We start from the raw sequence: 18,662 nt of genomic DNA on the forward strand, positions 1-18,662 counted from the left end.
AGTCATGAACGGAGCTGGAACGAGGAGCGTGACGCCGCTTCCGCTGAACTGGGAGAAGCGGCCATAACGCCTCGTGCCCTCGGATTCCTGGGACGAGGCGAGCCTTTTTCAGTAACGCTTTCCACACCTGCTGACTCCCTGGGAGCACACCGTTAGAAAGCGGCGGTAAGGGAAAGTTGGGTGCCAGTAGCCCGATCCTTACGTCCCCTTTGGGGCCAGAACAAAAATTCTCCAGCTGTGAGAGACTGTTTAGCAGCGATCTGGGCTGTAACTGTCTTTGAGACTTTTACCCTTGATCACACAGAGGCAATGCAATCTCCTTAGTTCCCTCTAAAGTAGGAATGACGGGGAAATGAAGAGACAGCAGAGTATCGTCTATCCAAGTGGCACAGCGGGCGCTAACCTTAATGAGCGGGGGCGGGGGGGTTGCTGTGCAAGTGCTACAAGCAGTGGATCTTCTTGCGCGTGTCTGAATGGACGGAGGGGCAGGCACAGTTGTGCCAAAAATGCGGACGCAGAAGGTTTCTGAAAGATTAATCTCTAGCGGCTGCTTAGTCTAACTTACCTGTCACGGCAAGCCCGACTCATCATAGCTTCCAAACCCGGGGCTGGGGGAAGCGGTATTCGTGGCTCGCGTAGTCTCGTTTACCTTGCTCGTGTGCGTATTAGATCCGCTTTTGTGCTTACAGACAACTTTGGATTCTTACGCTTTTCTGCAGAGGTTTGATTTTTTTTTTCTTTTTTTTTTTTCTTCTTTCTTTGTTCTGTACTTTTGCAGGGCGATGGATTTTACTCTGCCTCCATCAACAGGCGCTGGCTGGCAAAGTCGTCGTGTCCCAGTGGAGACTCTTAGGCAGGACAGGAGGAGTTCGGATCCGCAGCCTGCCAGAAGAACGTTGCCCGGGAGGGGTTGTTTGAGCTCTAGGCGCTGGTGCGTACGGCTTGTTCTGTCAGATGCGAAGAGGGTTTTTTTTTTTCGGTTGCAGAAATTTTAGCTTGGCTTTACACCCTGTAGCGGTAGTATTTTTTTGTATTTATAGACTGTGTTAATCCTAGGTGTTCGGAACGTCGGGGAACGACTATATGCTGCCGCGAAGAGCTACAGGCTACTGCCGCCCTCAGGCCTTTGTAAGTTGTCACGTGTCGAGAGCGGCCGGGAGAATCCAAATGCCAGTGGAAAGGTTCTCCGCCTGGTCCTGATGAGGAGCCTCCGGCCGTAGGAAGGTTGGCTGCATCCCTACCGGACTTGTGAATAATAAGCCGCGATTCAGGGACTGGCAAAGGAGGGGGGGAATAGCGACCGGTAGCCCGGTCACTATGGCGTTGCTGTTGCTGGCAGGGCCACGAGGTCTGTGTGAAGCCTCACCTGCCTGTTTAGAGCTCTGTTTTGGTCTGTTTACCTGGAATAACCAGTGAGGCCTAAAACAGGAGTTTTCATGGCTAGATGGGTAAGCCGTGAGCCCACCTGTCTTTGCCTTGCTTTGCTGCTTAATGTCATAACGGCAACTTGGGACCGCAGAATAAAAACTGCTGCAGCGCTTCATGGAGGAGCTGCGTTTGCCCAGGTTAGGGAGCCATCATTAAAGCTTGGGGGGGGGGGGGGGCGAGAGCTCTAAAACGAGCGTCTCCCAGTGACCTTGGTGGTTTGATTGATTTGCAGGATCCTGTTCTGAGGGCCGGCAGCTCGAAGAGGAGCAGCTCAGCCCGTTTTGTTGGTTTCGGTGATGCTGTTTTGAGGAAGCACGTAAGTACAGAAGGGGTCTGGGAGGGTTTTCAAACAAGATGGGAAAGAGTAAGGAAGATTTGAGGGTGTGGAAAAACTAGGTGCCACGGGTACTGAAGTTGTTAAGGGTGTTTGAGGTTAAGCGTCTGAAAGGGGCTAATGTGCACGGAACAGTAAAATACCATGACCGAACGCAGGGTTCCTCCCCGGCCTGGGCCTGTGCGCGCGCCCTTGCTCTTGCAGACGCCCTGGAGCCACAGGGAAACGGGCAAGCGGGCCCACGAGCGGGCTTTGGGCACAGCAGCGTGCAGCGAGCTCTGCGGGCTCGGCAGGTGAGTGGGGTCGGAGCGTGGCGAGGGCTGTTGCGGGCTGTCTGGATCTGGATCCATCCGGTTCCGCTCCCTGTCCCTCTGTCCAGCACTCCATCCTTTCCTTTCTTTCCCCGTGGCTCTGTCCGGTGCCCCATCCCTTCGTTTAGCCACTCCTTCCTCTGCCCGGCTCCCCACCCCGCTTTTACTCTTTCCATCCTCTGTCTACTTCTCCATCCCTCTAACTGGCTCCCTATTGCTCTATCCGGCTCTTCATCGTCCTCTTCTTCTCCCTATCCCACTACCTGTCCGCTGTCCTTCTGTCCTGCTCCTCGTCCCTCTGCCGCTCTCTTCTGTCTCTCCATACTTCTCTTTGCCTTCCCAGCCCTCTGTCCACCCCTCCAGCCTTCTCTTTCTCTTTCCGTCCCTCTGTTCAGCTCCTCACCCATCCATTTGCCTCCCTCTCCCTCTTTTCCCCTGTTCTATCCCATCTCTCTATCTGAATTCCCCTCCCTCTTTTTCTCTCCCCACCTTTCTGGCCAGCTCTTCATCATTCCCATTCTCTTCCCATCGCTCTGACCAGCTCCCTGTCGTTCTCTTCCCATCCCCATTCCTCTGCCTGGTTCTCCCCCCTTCTCTTTTGCTTCCTGTCCCTCTGCCCACCTCTCCTTCCCTCCTCGCCCCTCTCTATTCTTCTGCCCACCTCCCCTTCCCTCTCTTTCTCTCTTCTGCTCCCTGGACCTCTGTGCAGCCCTCCCTCCATCTGTGTGGCCCTCTCTCCCTCTCTTTCTATTCCTTTGTCCAGCGCCCTGACCCTGGGGCCAGGTCTCTATCCTTCTCTTTCTTTCTCCATCCCTCTGCCACGCTCTCTACCCCTCTTTTCTTCTGTTCTGCCCCCTGTCCCCGTGTCCAGCTGGAGGTCTGTCATTGCTGTGTATTTGGGCTGGTGCAGCGGGTGCCGAGAGGCGGTTGGCGCTCAGCAGAGCTGGTGATTGGCAGCGCCCAGAGGGTGCCATCGATCGGCCTCGTTCGGGTCACGGACACCTCCGTGGTGACTCTGCCCGCGGAGGCGCGGGGCTGTGGGTGTGCAGCGGGGGAGCGCTAGTGAGCTAGAGATGCCATGGGGTGTGTAGTCGACAGCGAAGAGGCTCCCGGGAAAGGTGTCGCGGAGGCAGAGAGCAGCAGAGGCTCCGAGTCCTTGGGCGTTTGGACAGGCGCTCGCAGTAGGGCGATCTGGAGCTGCTGCTGCTGTCTGTCCTGCTCGTCAGCGCGGTCTGCAGTCACTGCCTCTTGTCTGCCTGCACACAGCCAGGGCTGCCGCGTGGTGCAGCTTGACTCGAGATCGTGACGCTGGCATCGAGCCCACTTTTCTGTCAGGTCTGCCTTTATGCAAACTGGTGTCTTCCCTATGTCTACAGCTCGACCCGTTGTTGATTTAGTGCTTCCTGAGGGGCCATGCTGTGCTGTCAACACCCCCGCCCCCCTCTCCACTGTCGCTTCCTGATGAAGGATGCTTTGAGCTTATCTTAGTAAGTGCAGTTGTTTACGTAGCTTCTGGCTCATTTCTTTCCTTGGAACTCCTTGCTCTTTGTTGTTCTGGTCCCTCCAAACAATTACTGCTTCTAGTATTATTAATGCTGGGCCGTAAACCTTCCAGAGCTTCCTTCTTTGAAGTCCAGGAATTCAAGGAGTTCCAGTATTGTTTGTACTTTAAGAGTAAAGGTCCTTCACAACTGATGTCTTAAGTATGCAACTGTCTTATCTGGGATTTTTGTTTTCGCAAGTTACTGTTTCTTTCAGGAGCCAGCTACAACAGTAACTTTGCTATAGTAGAGAAATGGGGTTACGTGTGTATGAGCAACAGCGCCAGAGTACACAGCAAAACCCATCAGCTCTGTCTCTCTGGAGTTTGGAGGTTTTGGAGGCCTTAGTTTTATCCTGCCTTGGCTGGACAGTGCTTTCTGAGAGTGTCTGTCAGAGGCGGAGTTTCCCTGCGGAGGACCATCTAGCGAAGGCTGGAGGTGGCTGGGTGCCTGAGTGAGCCTGCCTGTGCGTGAGAGCCGCTCTGACATCTTTGCGATGAAATGGAGCCAGAGAGGGTGACTGAAGCAGCACGGAGGGTCGGTCACGACTGTGGGAACAATCACGGGCCTTGGACTAGGGAGCAGTTCTAGCAGGAGGGCCGTGCGGTTGCCCAGCCTCTTGGTAACTGCTCTGGCCTCTTTGCAGGTGCCGAAGCCCAGTCGGGCAGTCGAAGGAGCCTCGTTGCAGCTGGGAGCTCTGTGGAGATGCGCGGCCGGCCGTGGAGGATGAGCTCTGACTTGCAGCATGGACGCAGCTAAGTCCTGGGCCACATTGTATGCGAGCGGGGCTGGGAGGTGCAAGGCGGTTGTCCCCTAGGTGTGGTCACTGGCGCCGCTGGCCGTGGCCGTTTGCCCACGGAGCTGAGAGGACCAAACATACTAATTGCCTGACCTGGAGATGAATTAGTGCTTGCAGGGTTTCAGATAGGTTCAGTGCAAGTGCAGCTTAGTGCAGTCCCGTGGAGTGACGCTTGCACATGCTCACATTTGAATGGTGGCTAAAACCAAGCCTCTAAACAGCAACTGTAACGCAATTCTGGTGTGTGTCTTCCTGTTCTGCTGTACTTCTGAAGGAAGGGAAAACTTAAGCTGTGGGCAGAACTCCTTGGCTTCTCTTGACTTTTCATGCTCGTGGGTGCTTTGGTGCTTGTTGCTTAAAGTTGAGGGTTTGGAATTTTTCACTTAAGGTTTATTGTTTAGTTTGTTGTTGAGGGTCTCTCACTCTGGAGTTACAGTTTATTCCTTTCTTTTGTGGGGCTCAGTCTTTATCAGTCAGCGTTTACAGTTTGCTCATGTAGTGATCAGGGTGCAGGATTTAAAATCCAACCTCATCCATAAATTTTAAAGCCTCAGCAACCACTGGGGTTCCAAGACTTGCAGTTTGTCACTTAGCGTTCAGGGCTTATGACTTGCTGAGAAATGAGAAGGGCTAAATCCTTAGATAATAAGCTGTAAGCCCTGAAGCCTAAGCAGCAGGCTGCAAACCCTCCTTTGGGCTTTGTAACCTTCCCCTATACCCAGCATTCAGCTTTGCGTGCTGACCTGAGCTCTGGATTTGATATGGCGCAGGCCGATCACGCTGAGACTGGCAATGTGACAGGTGAGCTGAGAGCTGTGGAAGTGTCTTGCAGGGCTCTAGTCTGGGGTAGGGCAGAAGTGCAGACAGGCGAGATCAGGCATTTTCCTCTCATCTCTGAGATGAATCCTAGCCCTGAAGGAAAAAGCAGAGGAGTAGGCTGTCGGCTACTCGGACAGCTGCCACGTCAAGGGCAGCAGCAGGAGCTGACCCTTTCCGACGGATGGATGGACACTGGTGTGGTGATGACTCTTCAGGCATCACAGGTAAGGGGAAGCATGCTGACACTGAGCTCCATGGCAGACTCTCTTCCAGGTGTTGTTTCTGCGCAGTAAAACAATAAATAGTTGCCTTATTCTTTGCACTCATGTCTGTGGTTCCTGCTGTCGGTTTGCCTGAAGATCTGTCTGGGGCTGGGAGCTGGTCCCTGAGTCCCTTGTACTTTGGAGTCCCTGCGCTTCCCAGGGAGCCAGGTGCTGTTCCCAGAGCTGCGGGGAATTTCCCTTGCGTTGCCTGGACCCCTGGGGCTCTTGGGGGTGTTTCCCATCATCGTGGGGGCAGCCAGAGCCCCTGCAGGGCTGCCTGAGGTCCCCAGACTGCTTCTGGATTTGCTTTCAGCACTCCACAGTGTCCCTTGTGTGTCTGGGGCCAGGGCCTATGTGCCTGGAGCTGGGAGATAATTTCTGGGGGGGATGGAGGAAGCCTGCAGGCACCATCCTGTCAGCTGCATTGAACCCTGTGACATGCCTTATGACCCCTCTGGTGTGCACCAAGGCCCTTCATTTGTATTTTGGTTTGTCCCAGAGCCCTGCATTTGCCCTCTGATGCCCTCAGGACCCCTCAATTCACATTTTGGGTTGCCCCTGAGCCCTCTGCGTGCCTTTCAGGCTGCCCCGGGGCCCCCTGTGTGTTTTGCAGCATGGCGCAGAGATCTCTGTTTAGCTTTTTCTCCTGCCCTGGAGTTTTCTGGGTGCTTCTCGGTATGCCCCAGGGCCCTCCTTTTGGTGCCCCCAGAGTCACTCTGCTCTGTCATTGCTTTTTTGCCTTTTTTTTTTTTTTTGACTTATGTTGCACCCAGAGCTCTCGATTTGTTCTCTTGTCCTCTGCATACTCCCCTTTCCTCTCTCTACACCCCAGGGCTCTCCCTTCAGCTTTCAGGAAGCTGCTGGCAGGAGAGTGGGGGTGCCTCTGCTGCCCTGGCAGCCCCAGCTGTCCCTGAAGGGGCTGATGGCCAGGCCCCCTGCCCAGTTCCTGCAGGACCACAGCTGCGGGCCCTGGGGCTGGGATGAATGCCAGGGGGAGCTGGGTGGCAGGACGAGCCCCAGGTGGGGCTGAGGGCAAGGGCGGGCATGTGCTGGGGCTGCAGCCGCGTTTGGGGGAAGCTTGCATTGAGGCCGGACCTGGACAATGGAGCTGCCGCGGAGCACCGCCCACTGGGACCGGCCCGGCGGCCGCCCCGCAGAGGAGGTGAGCGGGGCCGGGGGAGGCGCGCTGCAGGCTGCGGGTCCCCACATGTGCCGGGGGTCCCGGTGGCTGGGAGCGTCCCGGGCAGCGCAGCGCAACCGGGGCCAGGGATAGCAGTGGGGGCCGAGGACGTGGTGGGGAAGAGGGGTGCCCTGGGGCCACGGAGGCGGGGGGAGGAAGGGGGTGCGCCGGGGCTGTCGTGCAGTTTATTGCGCGGTCGGAGGAGCGCGAAGGGGGGGGTCTCCTGTGTCAGCTCGGGAGCGTGTCGGGGAGCGGGGGGGAGGAGGGATCGCAGCGGAAGCCCCAGGGAGGGTCGCGGGGGGTCGGGGGCAGTGTCGCAGCTGAGCCGGGGCCGGTCGCGGGGGTGGCGGGGGAGCCCCGGGCCGGTGCTGGGGATCGCGGGGCCGCGCTCGGGGCTCTGCAGCGGTTTCCGGGGGGAAGGGGAACGGGGGCGGGACGGAACGGAATCTCCACGGAGTCAAACCTCACCGAGCGCTGCGGCCCCCAGCATGCCGGGAGCAGCAGTCTTCCGGCACTGGGCTTCCGGGCGGCCATGTTGTTTTGTGCGGCATGCCGGGAGCGGTAGTCTTCCGTCACTGGGCTTCCGGGCGGCCATGTTGGTTTGCGCGGCATGCCGGGAGTGGTAGTCTTCTCAGACTGGGCTTCTGGGCAGCCATGTTGTGCCTCTCGAGGTGGGCGGGGGGGCAGGTCTCTGCCAGCGGCGTTCCCACCAGCCAGCCGTGTTTTGCTCTGTGGCAGGCCAGGAGCTGTAGTTCCAGGTGCCGGTGCCTTCTCAGCCCTGCAGCAGTGGCCCGCTGGGTCTGTTCCTTACTGGACATGTGCCGCTCGCGCAAGAGTCCCCGTAGGTCACTGGACACAGTGGAATTTCCCTGTTTTTTCCTGGTACAGGGCAGGAAGCGTTCTCCATCTCTGGTGTGACCAGGCAGGCTTGTCCCCAGGGGCTGGGGCTGTCCCTCTTGGAAATGAGCAGGGCTGGGAGAGTAGGAGGGGTGCTGTGGGCTCCTGGGAGTTGTAGCTTTGCTCAGGATTGGGGCCAGTTATGCAGCAGCTGAGGAGTGGCGGTGCTGGGAGGGCGCAGTGCAGAGCTGTCCTGCTGTGCAGCACAAGGGAAAGTCCTCAAGGAAATGTGAACAGCACCGTTTCTGTCCAAGGACCCTAACACAGCCTGAGACACCCTGGAACAGCCACCCCACAGCAGCACCAGGGACACCATGTCACTGCCTCCCGAGGGCACTGCGTTCAGCTACCTTTAACTGTGTGGAAAGAGCCTGCAGGAAGGAGCCCTGGCCACAGGTACAGAGAATCCCCAGTTGCCCCTAAGCATCTGGAACTATATGCATTTTCTTTACAAAGATGCCATCTCTTTGATGCCTTGCTGCTTCTTCTGTGTTGCTCGGTGCCCAAGTCTACTATGTTCAGATCCACTTTTCTTGCTGCCCTCTGCTCTGTCTGAGCTGCTCGCCAGATCAAAAGGCGTGTGCACCTAAGAACTAGGCCAGGGTGTCCCTGCTGCCTGCTGTAGGACAAACAGGAGGGCAAATCGGGACAGGACATGAAAGTACATGTGGATGAGAAACAGCTGCTTTAGAGATCTAAGACGCAGGGGCAACTGAGAGGAGTGAAAGGAGCAGGGGAAAATGGTGATGAGGAAGGTGTGCTGTTAGAGGCAGTACAGTGCAGGAGAGAGGGGAAAACTTGCTCCTATGATGAAATAAAAACTGACCTTAAGAGAGATTTGCTTTTTGCTCTTCAGGTTATGAATAGGCATGACTGCCTGAGAACTGTTCTGAGCATGCGGTGTTGCAGGTCACGACTGCCTGGGCAGCGATCCCCAACTTGTCTGCCGAGACTACGTGACAGCTGACAGCTGCCTGTGCAATGAAAGCAAAGGCCAACTTCTCAGAGGGAAGAGGCAGGCTCCAAGCAGGAGGATTATGGCAGGTGAGTTAATGCCCCAGAACCTTCAGTTTTTCTCCTTGTCCCCCCAGGACTCACCCACTTGCTCACTAGTTCTCTCAGGTCCAATCTATTTGCCTTTAGGTGTGCTCCAAGGCACTCTTTGTTCTCTTCTCCCTTCTGAAGTCTGTCTCTTTCTAGTTCCTACAAGATTACTCTGACATTTGGTGTTTGTGGGCCCTTTGGTAGCATCCAGACTCCTATGTTTGTCCTCTTGTCCTATTAAGTCCCCTCTCTTTTCCCTCTAGTCCCCTCAAAACCTCTCTGTTCGCCATTGGTGCATCCCAGAGCCTTTGCTTTTCCCTCTAGTCCTCTTGGGATGCCTCTGTTTGCCCTCTAAGCCCCTTAGGATCCATCTCACTGCCCTTTAGCCCCATCAGAACCCCTCTGATTGCCACACACACCCTTCAGGACACCTGGGTTTGCCTTGGGAGTACCTTGTGCTCCAGCACCCCCTAAATGCTCTCAAGTCCCACCACAGCTCCCGCTTGGGAGTTCTCCATTTCTCTCACATCCCTTTGTCCTCTTTGTTTGCTTCTTAGTGCATACCGTATCCCTCCATTTCCTTTCGGTGTGCCTCACACCCTCTCAGTTACCCTCTACTCCCTTCAGAACCCCTGCATTTGTTTTCCTAAACTCCCCAGAACCCTGTGTTCTATTGCGCTCCAGGGCTCTGTTTGCACCCTAGTCCCATCAGCACCCATCCTTTTCCATTTTGGTGTGCCCCAGTGCCCATTGTGTGCTATCTGTTCCCCTCAGGACTCCCACATTTGCCCTCTAATCCCCACAGAATGCTTCCTTTGGCCTGTGGGCTCCCTAACAACCCCTCTCCCCACCCTGTGAGCCTTCGGTGTGCACCAGAGACAACCTTCTGATGTGCCATCCTACAACCCAATGTGTGCCCTCTAATCTTTTCGAGGCTCTTCCATTTTGCAATCTAGTTAGCTTAAAACTGATCCCAAAGTCTTCATTGTGACCTAGAGGCCTCTGTTTGATGTCTAGTCCCCTTAGGACTGCTCGAGTCCTCTCAGAAGCCCTCCATTCGACTTCATTGTGCACCAGAGGCTCAACTGGGCATGTAGAGTCCTTAGGACCCCTCTAGTACCCTCAGAACCCCTCCTGAGGCCTTTGTAGTGCTCCCAGAGCCCTTTTTTGGTCCACCGGCTCTCGTAGGACTTCTCTAATTCCTTCAATATCCCTCTTTTGGCCTTCATTGTGCAGGAGCCCTCCGTTGTCCTTCTAGCTCTCCAAGCACCTCTCTAGTCCCACCAGGACCCCTCCTTTTGCCTTCGTTGTTCCATATAGCATTTTTTTTCTTCCTTCTAGTCCCTTTACAACCCCCCGGTCTACTCTAGGTGCCTCTTTTGGCCAAAATTGTGCCCTGCAGCCCTCTTTTGGCCCTCTAGAACCAAGAGGACCCCTCTAGTCACCTCTGAATCCCTCTGGAGGCCTTTGTTGTGCCCCAGGGCTGTCTTCTGGCTCTCCTGACGACCCCTTTGGATCCCTCAAATTCCACCTAAGAACCTTTCTGGAGGCTGTCCTTGTTCCCCAGAGTCTTTTTTGGCCTTGTAGACCTGTTAGCACCCCTCCAGTGCACTCTCAAACACTCTCTTGGCCAAAATTGGGCCCCAGAGCTCTTTGGGCTCTCCAGACCCTAGCGAATCTCTCTCGTCCTCTCAGACCACCTCCTGAGCTCATCCCTGCTCCCCAGTTGATATTTTTTCAGCCAGGTAGACCACTTAGGACTCCTCTAGTGCACTTTGGACTACTCTTTCAGTCTCCCTTCTGTCCCAGAGCTGTCTTCTGGCCCTCCGGCCCCTTTAGCACCCCGCTAGTCCCTTCAGAATCCCTCCAGAGGCCTTTGTGGTGCTCCAGAGCCCTCATTTGGCCCTCCAGCCTTCCCAGCAGCCCTCTCGTCTGCTCTGCACTCCTTTTTTTGGCCAAAATGGGGCCCCAGAGGCTTTTTCTTTGTTCATTGGTTCCCTCAGGAAACCCCTAGTGTGCTCTCGACCCCTCTTTTGGCCAAGATTGGGACCGGAGTCTTCTGTGGGCACTCTAGACCCCTGAGGACCCCTCTAGTGTACTCTGGACCACTCTTTTGGCCACAATTGGGCCCCAGAGCTGTCTTCTGGCCCTCCAGCCCCCTTAGGGAACATCTAGTCTCCTCAGAACTCTTCCAGTTTTCTTCCTGGTTCACCAGAGTCATTTTTTGGCCATGTAGACCCTTTAGCAGCCCTCTAAGTGTGCTGTGGACTACTCTTTCAGCCTTTTTTATGCCCCAGAGCTGTGTTTTGGATGTCTAGACCCCTTTAGGACCCTGGTAGAGCCCTCAGAGTCCCTCCGGAGCCCTTCTTCATGCCCTGGAGCCCTCTTTTGGCCCTTTAGCAGCCCTCTATTCTGCTTTGGCTTCATTTTTTGACCTTTTATTTCCCCCCCACAGACCACTCCTGGCCCTCTAGAACCCTTAGCACCCTTCTAGAGGCCTTTGCCATGCTCCAAAGCTGTCTTTTGGGTCTCAAGTTCCCTTAGGACCCCTCTAGTGTGCTCAGAACCCCTCTGGAGGCCTTTGTGTCCCGGAGCCCTCTTTTGGCCATCCACATCCCATAGGAGCCCTCCTGTCCACTCAGAGCACCTCCTGAGGTCGGTCATGTTACCCAGTTTTGATTTTTTTTTTTCCCCTGTGCCATTTAGTCCCCTTAGGAGCCCTCTAGTCTGCTCAGAACCTCTCCTGGGGTGCTTGTTGTGCCCCAGAGCTGTCCTCTGGCTCCACAGCCCCCTTTGGAACCCTCTAGTCTCCTCAGAAGCCCTCCAGATTTCTTCCTTGTTCCCCAAAGTCATTCCTTGGCCATGCAGGCCCCTCAGCACCCCTCTAGTGCACTCTGGACCACTCTTTGGGCTTTCCTTGTTCCCTAGAGCTGTCTTTTGGCTCTCTAGCTCCTTTAGAACTTCTGCAGTGTTCTCAGAACTCTTCCTGAGCCCTGTCTTATGCCCTGGAGTGCTCTGTTCATCGTTCAGCTGCCTGAGTACCCCTCTTTTCCTCTGAACCCCTTCAGAGGCTTTGCTTGTTCTCTTCTGGCTTCTTTTAGTTGCTCTCTAGTCTCCGTAAGAGATGTCTAATCTGCTCTGGGTTCCTCTTTAGAGCTTTGTTGTGCTGCATAGACCTCTGCTGGTCCTGTAGAGCCCTGAGGAACCCCTTTATTTCACTCTGGACTACTCTGTCAGCCTTCCTTGTTGTGCCCCCAGAGCCCTGCGTAGGTTCTCCAGCCCTCTTAGCATCCCTCTTCCCTCCTTGTGCCAGTCCTCCACTTAGAAATACAGAGCTAGTACTCCCCTGGGGAACTACCCATTCCACCTACTGACCCCTTTTTCTGAGCACTCTAGGTACTATACAGGAAGTACCCCTCTTCAGAAGTACTCACATTACAGAAGCAGCCTTGTTCCAGGAGTTTATTTTGATATCTTGGTTTGCCCTAGAGGAAATGCTGTCCTGCTACAACGGCTGTATTATATGCAGGTCTGAACCAATTAGAGCACTGTGGTGTAGTGTTCCCTTAACAGGTTATGTTGAATCTTGTAGCTTTCTTTCTAAGCATAAGCAGAACTGATTTTTAGTTTTTAGTGCAAAGGCTAGTGCTAGTTTGGGTAAAAAAGCTTAATAACATACCTCCTGATATTATGGGTTCAGTATATAAGGTTTCAGTAATAAAGAAGATGGTCTGTTTTATCAAAGAGGTCCGTCTGTCCTTTCTGTGCTCTCCCATCCAGATACTGAGTGGAAGCAAAAGGCTTGCTTCTGCTTAGCCCTATGTATTTATGGCTGCCAGTGGTTTGCCCCTCCCCTTCCAAGGGCTTGTGGGTAGGGCAGTGGGTGAGGCTAGGGTTACATAAACCCAGGGTGTTCACACAGTCTCTGCTCTCTTTGGGGATAGTGCTCTGGAACTGCCTTGGGAAATAACAGCATTTGTGGAAGTGAAACTATCCAGAAAGACTTATTGCTGCATTTAGAGAAGCAAGGGCCATTCCTTAATGTTAGAGCAATGAGATGGCTGAAGGTGGAGTTGTGAGCATGCCAGAAAATTGCTTATAGCAGGCAGTTTTGGTTTTGTGTTGGTATCTTGGTGTGGGGTGTTCAGGGGTGGACGAGGGTTTCTGAGTGTGCAGTTGTATCCTCTGTTAATTGTCAGTATTGTTTTCTGGTGTTTGTGTGTTTACTGTGGAAGGGGCCTAACTTCCTCACTGGGCTCTTTGAACATGCTGATGCTTGAGGCATTGCTTGTGCCTCTGCTGGACTGCAGACAAGAGAAGAGAGCAGGGGTCCTGGGAAAACATTTCCTTCTACACTTACACCCTAGGTGGTGGTTGTGTGTTTTATCTCCAGTAAGGTGGATCTGTGTGAGGTATTGCTCTCATCAGCTAGTCTGGTTTCTGGCTCGCTGGATGTTTTGCTGCTCCTCAGAAATACTGTCAGCCCTGTTCAGGGAGAAACTGTGTGGGGTTTTTCTGTAGTATGCAGACTTGTAGAAGAGTCCAGATTTTGTATGAAGAGGGAAGGAAGCCTTCTCCCTTCCTGTAACTGCAGTAGGATGAGAAAGGAAGTCACCTCGTCGGAAAGCAAAGCGGACTGTGAGTAAGCCCATGTGCCTGAAGAGCTCAAAAACCAACCTCCCCTCAGCTAATGAACTCACCTCTCTTCTTGCCTAAGCCTCAGTGCTGAGAGAGAAGAAACGGTTGTACTTCTCGGAACCACCAGGAACCAATTTGCAGTCTTGCCTGGCAGCTCCTTTCTTATATCCATGCCTGTGAACCTAGTGCCACCTGCCCTTCTGTGGCTCTGCTTCTGACCCCTACCCTGGCTTCTGGGGCTGCCTACTTTGCTTCTTCAGGTACTATGTCGGCCCTTTGCAGGCATGGCTGAGGATTTCAGGTGAGGTAGAATGGGTGATCAGAATGGTGTTTCAGTTGTTGTAGGGCTGGTCAGCGCTACCTGGCAGCATAGTAACTTTGTCTTGGTTTTCCAGGTGCCATGGGTGTCCCCACAGCAATGATGTTGGAGTCTGGAGTTGGTGCGGCACAGGTGAGCACAACATCAGTGGCGCTTTGGTGGAGGGTGCTCTTCAGCTGGAGCTGGCTGGCATGGGGGTGATCTCCCGTGCTCTGGTTTGGCAGGCAATGAAGGCGAATGTGGTGACCGAAGGAAGATCAGAGAGGATGTGGCTGCCATTGAGGATGCCTCTTGAGGACCAATGGTGTGACGCACAGCACTGCAAAAGCTAAGGTGAGGAGCAAAGTGTCGATGTGTCTTGGGTGTGTGTGCTGACATACAGTGTAGTATGGAGAACTCTTCTGGATGAGTGCTGTGTGTGAGGCAGAGGCAGTGGGGTGTGCATGGCAGAAAGTGAGGGTGTGGTAGGCAGAGCAGCTCCAGCCTGTGTCTGTGTTGTTGAGTAGTTTATGGGGTGTGTGTTGTAGCTGTGGTATCTTTTGCTCAGGTCTTGATGTCGCTCTTGTTTGCGCTCAAGGAGCGTGGCCCATGCTCTGCAGCGCTAGCGCGGCAGGCATCCATTGTCTTTTGCCTGGCCCGACTCATCAGCATTGTGCTAATGGATAGCACCTTGTTCTGTGCAGGCAGCTAAAAGGGGTGGCGTGTCACTCTGGTTTTGCATCGTGGCCATTTGCAGCCATCATTGAGGCCTCCTTGGCCGTTCCTCTTCTGAGGCCGCTCTTGTTTTGCACCTTCCTGGCATCCTTTCAGGATTTTCTTCCCTGCATCGTCAGAGCCTCAGGTCTTCCTTGCTGGCTTCTTCTGCATCACTCTTCCCAGCTTTGCTGGCCCCTTTCCATCACAGGCAGTAGCGTCTGACTCTTCCGTGGGCTCATCCGGAGCATCAGAGCTGTGTGGTTGTGGCATTGTAGGGCTTTTTGGCTGGCAGCATCTTATGCATGGGAATAGTTCTTTTTGCATAGGGCTTTCCTTCATGTTTGTGTCTGTGTGTCTGTTCGGGGCTGGAGCTGCCTTGCCTGTGGGTGTTAGGAATGATAGTGCGTGGAGTGTGGCAGTGATGGGCTGGGACAGTGATTGGTCAGCATCTGTGTGTTCCATTTTACATTGCTTTTTTGCAGATGCGGATTAGTGTTTGGATCTCTTGAGGGAGATGGAGGAAGGAAGGGGAATGCCGTAAGAAGGTGAGCTAGAGATTCCTTGTTGGAAGGAGTGTTGTGGTCAGTGGTTCCCTGGTTAATTTTTGCTTTGTGCTTGTAGGTGTGGAGCCTTGTGGAGAGCAAGTTGCTTGCGTCCGGGAGGAGCAGGGCAAGGTGAGTGTTGGTCTGAGAGAGGACGCAGAGCCCAGTGTAGGGCTGTTGTCTCGTTGGCGCTGTTCTGGTTTTACAGGTGCCTGGTGGGCCTTGGCGTGGCGGCCAATGGCCCAGCAGTCAAGATGGGTGAGCAGAGCAGGCAAAGGTGTTGTAGTGAGGTACTGTTGTGGTGGGGTGTGGTTTTGGCATCACCTCAAGGTGTGGTTGTCTCAGGTTTTGCAGGAAGTTGTGAAGAGGAGAAGTAGAGTGCTGAGAAGAGCCCGAGCAGGTAAGAGGGGGAGCTTGTTGGGTCAGAATCTGATGGCGTGGTAGGGTGATGCCGGGTTGCCTCTTGGTGATGTCTTTTGCTGTGCTTTTTCAGGTATGGTGTGGGCCTTTCCCAAGCGTGGCTGAGGATTTCAGGTGAGCGGATTGGTGTTGGGCATTGTAGGGCTGGTGAGCGCTGCCTGCCAGAAGAGTGGCTTCATTATTTTGTTTTTTCCAGGTGCCATGGGCTTCCCCCCAGCCAGGATGCTGGTGTTTGGAATTGGCGCAGTTCAGGTGAGCGGAGCACCCATGGTGCTTTGGTGGAGAGTGCTCTTGCAGGTGAGGCTGGAGCCAACTGGCACGGGGGTGACTACTTGTGCTCTGGTGTGGCAGGTGAAGGCAAATGTGGCAAGCAAAGGAAGATCGGAGAGGATGGGTCTGCCATTGAGGATGGCTCTTGAGGACCGATGGTGATGCAGAGCACCGGAAGAGCTAAGTTGATGGGCAAAGGGTGTTGGGGTGTCTTGACTGTGTGTGTGTGTGTGTGTGTGTGCGCGTGTGCGTGCGCGCAGGTGTGTGCTGACGTTCAGTGTAGAGTGGAGGGTGGTTCGGGATGTGTGTGTGCATGAGGCAGTGGGGTGTGCATGGCAGAAAGTGAGGATGTGCTAGGCAGAGCGGCTCCAGCCTGTGTCTGTGTTGTTGTGCAGTCTGTGGTGTGTGTTGTAGCTGTACTCTCTTTTGCTCAGGTCTTGATGTTGCTCTTGCTCGTTGTGCTCAAGGAGCACAGCCCGTGCTCTGCAGCACTAGCATGGCAGGCATCCACTGTCTTTTTGCCTGGCCTGACTCGTCAGCATTGCTCCAATGGATTGTGTCTTGTTCTGTGCAGGCAGCTAAAAGGGGGTGGTCTGTTGCTCTGACTCCACATCGTGGCCGTTTGCAGTCAGTCATCTTTGCAGCCATCATCGAGGCCTCACTGGCCACACCTCTTCTGAGCCCGCTCTTGTTGTGTGTCTTCCTGGCGCCCTTTCAGGGTTTTCTCCCCAGTGTTGTCACAGCCTCAGGTCTTTCTTGCTGGCCTCTTCTGCATTGCTTTTCCCAGCTTTGCTGGCCCTTTTCCGTCACGGGTGGTGGCATCTGACTCTTTCATGGGCTCGTCCAGGGCATCAGAGCTGCACGGTTGTGGCGTCATAGGTCTTTCTGGCTGGCAGTGTCTTCTGTGCTGCCATTTTTTGTGTGTGTTTGGGGGGGGGGGGAGGAAGTTGGGGGGTGTGTAGTAATGGCAGTCACCAGAGCAGAATAATGTATCTATGAAACTTCTTGGGGGGGTTTCAGTAAGAAGTAAAAGTATTCTTTTCTTTAAACTCTTTTTTGATTGAGTGGCCATTTGGGGGGATTCTTATTTAAGCCAGTACAGTGTTACCTTTAAAAAAGGATGGAAGGAGATGGTTCTGTTAGTAGGGGTGATGAATGGCTGGGGTGGGAGTGAGTGGGCAGTTGTTTGGTTGTTGGGTGGGGTTGTTAGTGTGTCTAACCTTGTATGCATGTTCTTTTCTTTTTTCAGGTTCTAGTTAGAATTTCTTAGATTTTTTTTTAAAAAAAACAAACCAGACAAAAAACCAAAAAAACCCAACCAACCAAAGACCCACACAGCTGGGGTTCTGCTCCCAGCTGGGTTTCTTTTCCCCCCTGAGTCCCCAATGCTCTGCGAGGTGGTGATCAATCATTGCCTGCGTGGGTGTGGAGCTTCGGCTCGGAGCTGGGTGTTTTCTAGGCAGGGCGGTTTTTGGAGGCGCTTGGTCACCCTGCTACTGGGAGCTGTCCAAAAACCTGGAGGTGCACTTGCCTGTTTCTGCAGGAATGTAGAGTATGTGCTGGCTGATGTATTGGTGAGATTAGAGATGGATGCTGAAGAGTATGTGCAGGTGATGTAGAGTGTGGGCTTGTTTGTTACGTTTTGTGTGTTGTGAGGATAGAAGCCCAAGAGTTGCTGATGATGCAACGACGAGTGTTCTGCTCTGCTCTCTGCTCTGTGCGCTGTGGTCTGTAATCTCTGTGGTCTGCACTTTGTGCTTTGCTCTTTCTGCTCTCCGCTGTGCTCTTTGCTTTTCTTCTTTGCTCTTTAATCTGTGCTTTGCTCTCTGTTTTCTTCTGTCTTCTTTTTCTCTAGCATACCAGCTGGGAGTAAATAATTATTACTCTACAATTAAAATAAAAAAAATTATTTACTCCCAGATAGTATCCTACTCTTGCTAATGAATTCATTAAATATGCAAATTAAGCCTTCCCATACTTATTTCTTTTTAGACACATATACAAATAATAAAATGTGTATGCACTGTATATATACATACATACAGTCATACACATATACACCTTAGGCTTAGAGAGCTACCCTTAGCAGGTTACATAGCCAGTTTAGGGGTGACAGGGCAAGGAGTAAGGGTGACTACAAGTTCAAGGTAGCAGGTCAGAGGTTGGGGTTACGCTCAGAGCCATCAAGGCAGAGTGGGAGGGTTAGGGTTAGAGCCATTTAGGGTTGGGGTTGGGTTTGGGGTTAGGGTTGGGATTAAGAGTTGTTAGGGGTTGGAGTTAGGGTTTTAGGGTTAGGGGGTTTAGAGGGTTGGAGTCAGGGCCATTAAGGGTTTAGGGTTAGAGGGTTAGGGTCTGCCATTTAGGGTTGTGGTTAGGGCTGGTTGGGCTTAGGTTAGGGCCAGTTGGGGGAGGGGGATTGGGGTGGGGTTGGGGGTTAGTTAGTAGGCAAAAAATGTAGTGGTAACTGCAATACGGAAAGAAGCACTAGTGTTTCAGAGTGCTGTTGTTGCCTTTTAAATAAGCTATCTCATCTTTCTGGGCTTTCTTATCTGACCTGAAAAATAGGAACAGTACTCCCTTGTATCACAGGTCATTTCAATGTGTAATTAAAGAAGTCTGGTCAGAAGCTATGATGAAAATGCCCCATACTTGTGACTACTGAGAAAATAAATTGTGTGTTGCCAGTTTCCCATTACTTCTAGGGGTTGAATCAGTTTCTTGTTGGGAGATAACACGAGTGTGCTACCAGCATGCCTGAGAGGAATCACTATGAGGCCATTGAGGTTTATCCTCTCTGGACTAACAAAGCCAAGAGGTGAAGGTGACTTGCTTTTTTTTAAGCACATTAATAGGGAATCTTGGAATGATCACGCAGATCAAGGTTGATCCCCCGGCTTCATACACAGCGTACCTTTTCCTCGGTAGCTTGGCTTTTGTGGCTTTCTGTTACTGCTCAGCTATCTCCCCAAGGTTGCTGGTGAACTCTTCAGCAGTGAGGAGAGCCATTTCAATCAGTGCCTGTGTGGCACAGCTATTCACTTTTCTCCTCGGGGCTCGTGCTAAGTGTCTCCTGCTGGCAGTAATGGCATATGACTGCGTGTGGCTGTCTGTAACCTTCTACTTTATGCAACTGTCATGTCCTCAAAAGCCTATACACAGAT

Source organism: Dromaius novaehollandiae, unplaced genomic scaffold (genome assembly GCF_036370855.1).
Source record: "Dromaius novaehollandiae isolate bDroNov1 unplaced genomic scaffold, bDroNov1.hap1 HAP1_SCAFFOLD_57, whole genome shotgun sequence".
Classification (NCBI taxonomy): domain Eukaryota; kingdom Metazoa; phylum Chordata; class Aves; order Casuariiformes; family Dromaiidae; genus Dromaius; species Dromaius novaehollandiae.